Source organism: Ovis canadensis, chromosome 2 (assembly GCF_042477335.2).
Source record: "Ovis canadensis isolate MfBH-ARS-UI-01 breed Bighorn chromosome 2, ARS-UI_OviCan_v2, whole genome shotgun sequence".
NCBI lineage: Eukaryota > Metazoa > Chordata > Mammalia > Artiodactyla > Bovidae > Ovis > Ovis canadensis.
The window spans coordinates 211,893,227-211,902,780 of record NC_091246.1 but is presented as its reverse complement, the minus strand read 5'-3'; positions in this window follow the sequence as shown (position 1 = coordinate 211,902,780).

Genomic DNA, 9,554 nt, shown 5'->3' with positions numbered 1-9,554 from the left:
GCTCAATACGTAGATTCCTTTATTCCTGTCTTGTCTTATTCTTTAAGAGTGTTACCATTATCTTTGAAATGCTAGTTATTAGATTTCATGTTGCTTTTAAATTGTAATATAGTTCAAGTAACTATTTATGGAAGCTACCATAGAAGATGCCATGCTGGGTACTAGAGATAGGAAGATAAAATATTGTCCCAACCTCAAGATCTCAGAGCTTCCCAGGCGGCGCTAGTGGTAAAGAACCTGCCTGCCAATACAGGAGACATAAGAGATGTGGGTTTGATCCCTGGCTTGGGAAGATCCCCTGGAGGAGGGCATGGCAACCCACTCCAGTATTCTTGCCAGGAGATTCCCATGGACAGAGGAGCCTGGTGGGCTACAGTCCATAGGGTTGCAAAGATTGGACATGACCGAAGTGACTTAGCATCCATATGAGATCTCAAAATCCTAGTACAATGGGAGAACTGAATAGAGAAAGGTATGTTTTAGGCAGGTGTGGTTAACAAGGCTATAGTGGCTGTGAGAGGGCTTCTTCAAGTCCTAAGATGAGCCTTCAGTTCAGTTCAGTTCAGTTGCTAAGTCGGGTCTGACTCTTTGCGACCTCCTGGACTGCAGCACACCAGGCTTCCCTGTCCATCACCAACTCCCAGAGTCTACTCAAGCTCATGTCCATTGAGTCGGTGAGGCCATCCAGCCATCTTATCCTCTGTCATCCCCTTCTCCTCCTGCCTTCAATCCCTCCCAGCATCAGGGTCTTTTCAAATGAGTCATCTCTTCACATCAGGTGACCAAAGTATTGGAGTTTCAGCTTCAACATCAGTCTTTCCAATGAATATTCAGGACTGATTTCCTTTAGGATGGACTGGTTGGATCTCCTTGCAGTCCAAGGGACTCTCAAGAGTCTTCTCCAACACCATAGTTCAAAAGCATCAATTCTTTGGCGCTCAGCTTTCCTTATAGTCCAACTCTAATATCCATACATGACTACTGGAAAAACCATAGCTTTGACTAGACAGACCTTTGTTGGCAAAGTAATGTTTCTGCTTTTTAATATGCTGTCTAGGTTGTTCATAAATTTTCTTCCAAATTTGACAGGCACACAAATTACTGATATGGCTTGTTACTACGTAAATTTTGAGTCAGTAGGTCTCAAATGAATCCTGAGATTCTGCATTTCTTACAAACTCCAAGATGATGTCAAGGCTGTTTGTCAGCAGATCACACACTGAGCAACAAGTGCAAAAGTGGTTCCCCACCCTGCCAGCACATTAGAATCACCTGAGGAGTGTTTACAAAAATGACTGAGGCTCGAGTCCCACTTCTGAAATAAACTGATTACATTGGTCTAGGGAGAGACCCATGCAAACTTAGATTTTAAAGGCTCTCCAGGTGATTCTAATGTGTATCCGGGGTTGACACCTTGGTCTCATATAATGAACTAGACCGAGAGTCTTTGAAAGAAGACGACTTTGCAGAAAGAAAGAAAAGCATGTGGAAGAAGTGTGAATGTGTGGATCCAAATAATGCATTTAGGAGATTACTCATCATTCAATTTGAAGTTATGGTTGAAACAAAGGATAAGAGTGGAGATGAGAGATGAGATTGGATGGGTAGACCAGGGCCAAATCATGGAGGCCCACACTCAGGACTTCACCTTTTTTCAATGGACAATGAGGATTTGGTAAAATGCAGTGACCGCATATCAAATGTTTCTTTGACAGGTGATTTGCTTCATCTCTGTTAGGTACAGAAATTCTCAATTCTAGTTACATATGTCTTTTACCTTTTAAAAACCTTTTTATCATGGTAAAATGTATATAACAGGAAGTTTATAATTTAAATTAGTTGTAATTTTAATTATAATTGTAACTATTTTAAGTGTACAATTTAGTGTGCAATAAAAGACATTCACAGTATCAGTAACCACTACTGCTATATATTTCTGAAACTTTTCTATCACCTTAAAGAGAAGCTCTCTAACTGCTAAACTTTTCTCTTCCTCCCCACCCACCCCCACCTCCCCAGCCCCTGGTAACTTCTATTTCGTGTCTCTCTGAATTTGCTTATTCTAGATGCTTCACGTAAGAAGAATCATACAGAATTTGTACTTTTGTGTCTGGCTTATTTCACTTAGCATAAGGTTTTCAAGGTTCATTCGTGTTATAGCATATATCAGAATGGCATTCCTTTTTACAGTTGAATAGTGTTTCAGTGTGTATATACACACACCTTAATTATTTATCCATTTGTCTGTTGATAGACACTTGAGTTACTCCCTGTATTTGAATATTGTGAATCATGCTACTAAGAGCATGCAATTCTAGTTATTTATTAGAATAACATGTTAGATATCACCTCAGGCCAAATAAGATAGACTGGAAATTATGTGCAATCATGGTTGTGGCTTTAAACCTCCCACAAGTGATTCTATTGCATAGCCAGGGATGTGAACCACTGATTTGTATACAGCTAATTGAATGCAAGTCCCTGGAGCAATTCCTTTAAGGGCTATTTCTCAAGACAATGTGTAGGATTTAGTGTATAGGTGATCACCTGGAGAGCTTGTTGAAAAGGGCTGATCCCAGATCCCAGACTGGGGAGAGTCTGATTCATGAAGCCTTGGACAGAACTTAGGAACCTTGTTTATAAACAAGATGCCTTTTAGGGGATTCTAACATAGGTGCGTGTACTCCACCTTAAGGAATGCAGACTTCAAGATTGTTTAGCTTGACACAGAGAAACTGTATGTCCTTGTGACATTCTGATGACTGTGCCATTCTGCTTTTTAATTACTTTAAGCCATTTGTCATAGGATAAACTAAAGGAAAGCATAGCGATGGCTCAGAAAAGTTCTTTGCTGTTACAGAGAAAAAAATCCAGGACCAATTGAAACATTAGCTCTTATGGTACTTATTATAAAAGTAATGCACTATCCGCAGAGCTGACTTAGGGATTCTGGTTCATTTGTGAGTTCTTTCCCTTGTTGTATGAATTAGTCCTGATGTTTGAAGGATTTTATAATACATGTAGATTGCATCTACCAGTCAGTTAAAACAAATAGGTGTTAAAAAGAGCCATCAGTGCCTTATATTTTTCTGACCCCTATTTTGTATTGTGTCACAAATGCACATAGTATAGTGACATTTATCCAGTTGTGCCTGGATTCATTTAACTGGCATTTATTTTGTAATACTTTAGATCATAATATTTAAATATACAATATAAAAAAGGTTATACTATATAAAAAGTTATATACTTATAACATTTTTAAGGAACAAAAACACTTCTTTTTTACATGCTTTGTTTTCTCGAGTCCCACTTTCAGGGGTTTTGATCAATTATCCCACACCTAGATGCCTACATAATAGAGTGACAATGCATTTTGCACATCCTTGTGTTCACTACAATAAAAAAGCTTTCACATTCTTTCAACCTCCTTCTCTGGTTATTGCATAGCAAGGTTATTGGTTTTGATGTGTCAGACATGAGGAAAATTCTCTGTCTTTACAAGCATGGGCAGAAATGTACTTCACCTAAGTGTAAAATTATTAAGGATGTAATTTTGCACTCAAACTTCGATTACAATAATTCTTTCAGTTAACATGCCCTGTTTCTTGTTTGCTTGGGCCCTTAAATCTGACAGTCTTTCTTTCTTTAAGAGAACTAATAGAATTTTGCCAAAATACAGCTTGGAGAGAAATGAGGAGTTGGCAGTTTTACTACTCCTTTGTTATTTTTATTATCCTCTAAGTTGACCCCTTGTGTTTTGACAGTTTTCAAAAATATGCTCTCACAACTTCGCTGTGTCTCAAGAATGACAAGTTCATGATGAATTTTGAGTGTTTTGTCAAAGCTGAGTCACACAAGCACATGGTTTCTTTCTGAGGACATCCTGGAATGGACACAGAAAAGTACTTCTGTGACAACTTTGAGAGTGAGTGTAAGTGATATAACCTTCTTCCTTTGGTTCCTGAAATAAGGATACCCAATATTCTGGGACTAAAACCTACAGAGGATCTGGTCCTCTTGTAGGGTCTTCTGGGAAAATCTTATCAAGATGATGATGGAACGCAAGCCATCTCTTAAGAGGGACAGATGATAAGTGAATTATGGATGTCTAACCTAAAGAGAAAAGAGATTCAGTAGGGGACCTATTCATTGTCTTCCAAGGCCAGGAAGAATGCCAGATCTTGCTGTCCACGTGATGCTGTCCATGCAATGAGGGCATAATTCTCTGAATCATGAAAGCATCCTTAGTACTTGGAGTCAATTTCTATTATTTGCCAATGAGCCTGGTCTCTGGGACTAAGGAGCAAAGTTACTCTTGAGCCCTTTTCCTGGAGTCCAGCCAGTAGCTTTCAGCAGCTCCAACATCATTGTCCTGGCATTTGGTTTCAGACAATAGCATCCTATAAAACTATTCTAGTTTGAAATAAGAGGGAGGATTTTTACTTTTTTTTCTTTCTAGTGGGAGCTTGTTGTTGAAGCCATAAATACTGAAAAATTATTAAATTTTAAAATAATAAGACTATGGAAAACATATCTTCCCAGTGGAGGTTTCCAGCCAAAGTTTCTGTAAAGTCTCCAGCAGACTCAGTGACCTTTTGCAGGACTTCCTGAAACCCATGGGGTGTTTGATGGATATTCATATCACCATGCTTGTCAAACTAATGTCACTCAGTAAATACAATGGGTGATACAACAAAATTAATTATTCAAATATTATTATTAGAACAAAAAGCACTGTGCATTTTTGGGAATGCCACATCTTTGTTGGAATAGGCAGTTCGTTGAGTAACTGATACTAACAGGGAAGTACTTAGACTGCATGTCACACTTTATGTTTCTCTGACCTCAGGGTCAAAGTTATGTGCCGCTGAGACTCTTGTTGGTCTTCAGCTGTCAGCCTGGAGGGTGTGTATGCTCACCAATCAACTAACATTCCTGCGGCTCCCTTAGAACTTTCTCATGCAAGCTCCACAAATTTCATTTTGTTAATAGTCTCCTAGAAGACATAACTCCGACTTGCCGTGGTCCTTCTGTCACTCAGTCATAAGCATGGAAAGGGATAACATATCCATGGAGTCACCTCTACCCAAAGTCAGGTTTTCAGGGTTGCTGGTCTGAAAAGCAGATCTTGTTTCCTCAGCCAAAGTCATACTAATCAAACACATAGCCAATCGATGTCTACACCAGGGGATTAATTTCCATGAAAGCTCAAACCACCTCATTGGACTGGATAATCATTTCCCTAGATCAGCACATCCTGTCCCACTGAGCAAATGTATATGGGAAGGTGCTTGATCATCAGAGGTTCACGTTGGTGACTATATCATCCATGCACAATGATATGTGTGATGAATAGCATCAAACAGCTGTTGAGTGCTTACTATGTATTAGGTGCATCCTAAATTGGGCTCTAGTCATCACGGACTTCTATAGTCCTTATGTGCTTCTCAGTGTTTGAAATACATTCATATTTTACTGTCCATGGAGTAAGTAATATTCTTATCATCATCTCCATTTTCCAGATGAGAAGACAAGCCCAGAGAGTTTGAGTCATCGAACTGGTAAGAAAGAAGTGGGATTTGAACACAGGCATACCTTCTATTCTTGCTCTCTACACCCCTCTGCTCCTTGTGGTGTTTCTAATACACTTTCACGTTTTGCCCAATGAGCCCCTCTTCCCAGATGACTGACATGAACTCTGAAACATTGGCCCTCACACTCATTTTCTGGATTTCTAAGCTGCAAATTCCACACAGTTGACATACATTTTCTTAGGCTATGTTAACCCCATGATTAGCCAATGTCAAGACCTTATCTTACTGCTTTTAGCCTGCGCCTTCCCTGTCCATGTGACTTTTGCATGTATCTGATCTTATTCATCACGTGCCAGCTGTATTAGTCTGTCTCTCAGGGTGCCAGGGATGCCCCTCTAACAGGAAGACCCGCATTATATTTCTTACATGTATATTCAAAAGTGGGTCTTCCCTGGTGGCTCAGGAGTTAAGAATCTGCCTGCAATGTAGGAGACATGAGTTTGATCCCTGGGCTGGGAAGTTCCCCTGGAGAAGGAAATAGCAACCCAGTCCAGTATTCTTGCCTGGGAAATCCCATGGACAGAGGAGCCTGGAAGCTAGCAGTCCAAGGTGTCGCAAAAGAGTTGGACACAACTTAGCAACTAACAACAACAACATATTCAAAAGTACCAGGAGAGGGAATTACCTGGTGGTTCAGTAGTTAGGACTTGACACTTTCACTGCTGGGGCCCTGGGTTTGATCCCTATATCTGAGAACTAAGATCCTGCATGCCGCACTGCATGGCCAAAAGTAAATAAATAAATATAAATTAAAAACAAAAATACCAGGATAATTTGCCCACAGTGAAACACACCAATTAAAATTTGAAAGGGAAGAATAGGGGAGAATGTGATGAACAAATCATAATATTCAATATATTCTGCATAATACATAGTCCTAGAATCTTTGCTAATATGATTGATAAATTCAGCTCTCTTTTTATTTCATTTTTCCGAGCACCATGTCTGGCAATATACATCGAGTAAGAAGCAGCTATTGAACTTGGAGAACTGTCTAAAAGGTGGAAAAAGAAATTGGTGTATAAACCTCATATAAGCCAAAGAGACAGCTTGTAATTATCCCTTCACTTCTCTGAGAGAAAAATAGCAAATAATGTCAATGGAACAGGCACTTGCAATGACAGAATTCTGTCAATATCAGTTGGTGGAGTATATTCCATTTGCTGGTCAATGCACTTTCTGATAAACAGAGGCTGTAGCTGTGCTTATGCAATGGCAAGTAAAAAGCTCCTTCCAAACAGTCAGGGGCTTCCAGACATTGCAGTATTTATTATAATGTGTTAAAAATAAGATTTAAAAATATATTTCTCACATTTTTTTCTGGTTTTAGCATTGTGACACAATCTCTGAATCTATATTCTGTGGCTTAAGTAGTTTATATACATTAAGTATTTTAAGTCTGTATAGCAAGCTGAACTTTGATTATTCCTGGCATTATTTTGCAGTTAGTATGGTACCAATGAAAGTAACTGTTAAGTGTTGTTGTTCAGTCGCTAAGTCCTGTCTAACTCTTTGCGGCCCCATGCACCACAGCCCACAGGCTTCTTTGTCCTTCACTATGTCCCAGAGTTTACTCAAATTCATACCCACTGAGTCAGTGATGCTCTCTAACCATCTCACCCTCCGCTGCCCTCTTCTCCTTTTGCCTTCTATCTTTCCCAGCATCAAGGTCTTTTCCAATGAGTCATCTCTTCATATCAGGTGGCCAAAATATTGGAGCTTCAGCTTTAGCATCAGTCCGTCTAGTCAATGTTCAGGGTTGATTTCTTTAGGATTGACTAGTTTGATCCCTTTGCAGTCCAGGGACTCTCAAGAATCTTCACCAGGACAATTCAGGGCTCAGCCTTCTTCCGTACATGATTACTGGAAAAGCCATAGCTTTGACTATATGGACCTTTGTTGGCAAAGTGACGTCTCTACTTTTTTTTTTTTATTTTTTAAATTTTAAAATCTTTAATTCTTACATGCATTCCCAAACATGAACCCCCCTCCCACCTCCCTCCCCAGAACATCTTTCTGGGTCATCCCCATGCACCAGCCCCAAGCATGCTGCATCCTGCGTCAGACATAGACTGGCGATTCAATTCACATGATAGTATACATGTTAGAATGTCATTCTCCCAAATCATCCCACCCTCTCCCTCTCCCTCTGAGTCCAAAAGTCCATTATACACATCTGTGTCTCTTTCCCTGTCTTGCATACAGGGTCATCATTGCCATCTTCCTAAATTCCATATATATGTGTTAGTATACTGTATTGGTGTTTTTCTTTCTGGCTTACTTCACTCTGTATAATCGGCTCCAGTTTCATCCATCTCATCAGAACTGATTCAAATGAATTCTTTTTAACGGCTGAGTAATACTCCATTGTGTATATGTACCACAGCTTTCTTATCCATTCATCTGCTGATGGACATCTAGGTTGTTTCCATGTCTACTTTTTAACATACTGTCTAGGTTTGTCATAGCTTTCTTTCCAGAGAGCAAGTGTCTTAATCTCATGGCTGCAGTCACCGTCCACAGTGATTTTGGAGCCCAAGAAAATAAAACCTGTCACTGTTTCCACTTTTCCCTCCTTCTATTTGCTATGAAGTGGTGGGACCAGATGCCATGCTCTTAGTTTTTGAATGTTTAGTTTTAAGCCAGTTTTTTTTTTTCACTGTCGCTGGATGTTTTAAGTAACTAGAAATAAAAGGCAGATACTTTGAATACAATTAAACCATTTAAGAGAACCTACTGGAAGGTAAAATGACTATAGCAAATCAGAAGTCTTTTTTGAAATCAGAGAAATACAACTGAAAAGTCATTCAGTGAGTTTCTCAAATTAGTAAACCTGAGAAAGCTCGATTTTATAAAAGATCTGGGAAAATGGAAACACTTAGAAGTTGGAAACACAATAGAAGTTGGCACAACAGATTGACTGCAGCTTTCTGGAGGACAATTTGGTAGTAGGTTTTGGGAGCTTCTGAACCATAATTTGTCTCTCTTTCATGTACGAATTCCAGTTTTGGAAAAAAAAAACCCTAAAATGTAACCTAATAGAGACCAAACTAAGTGGTCTCTTACACAGGTGTATTCCTGTATAAAATAGTAAAAATTTGATGGTAACTCAGATGCACTGCAGAAGGGAAACAGCTAAAACAAGTTGTGGTATCTTAAGAAATGTAACAATCAAGCAAGTATTAAACATACATATGTGAGCTTTATCAACATACAGAAATATGTGAGTGAAAAGAAGAATTATAATGTCAACCCAAAGACCTAATACACTGAACTACAGAAAAACTTTTAACTGTAATTTACTTAAAGTCTAGAAAAAATTGATGGATGTAGGAGTTAAAACTTTACTAGTGTGTGTTTTGCTTCTTTATTAATTTTATATTACTTAAATTTTCCTTGGCTTGCTCAGTTGTGTTATATCAAGACAAACATAGGAACTAAAGGAACACATTTCAGGAGTGGGTCAATCTTAGATCTAAATGGAATTACTCCAAACACATCTGATGTGATCCCGAATGGAGCTGCCTGGGAACCGCTTCTGATAAAAACATTAGGAGAAGGCACATGGGGAATAAAAAAAAGAGAGAGAGAAGTACATGCATGTAAGGTTGGGAAAAATAGTCTGAGCATTCATCATCCTTGGCTGAAACATACATCTGAGAGCCACCCCACCCATAACTAGTCACAAATGCTCTGCCAAAATAAAAAAGTAAAATAGCAGCATATGCTGGAAATTTTTCTGTTTTTATGACATGCAGAGAGACATTTTCTTTCATATATTCCCTTCTTTCAAACTGCTGAGAATCCAGCCCTTGCTTTGCTGTGATTTCAGACTTTTTTATGGGCAAATGTTCGACTTCTTTTTCACCCTGCACAGTGATCTTCAGCATCCAGGCTGAAGGTGTCTGTTTGATATTTCAAAAATATACTTGGTATACCAGAGCCTCTATTTCCATT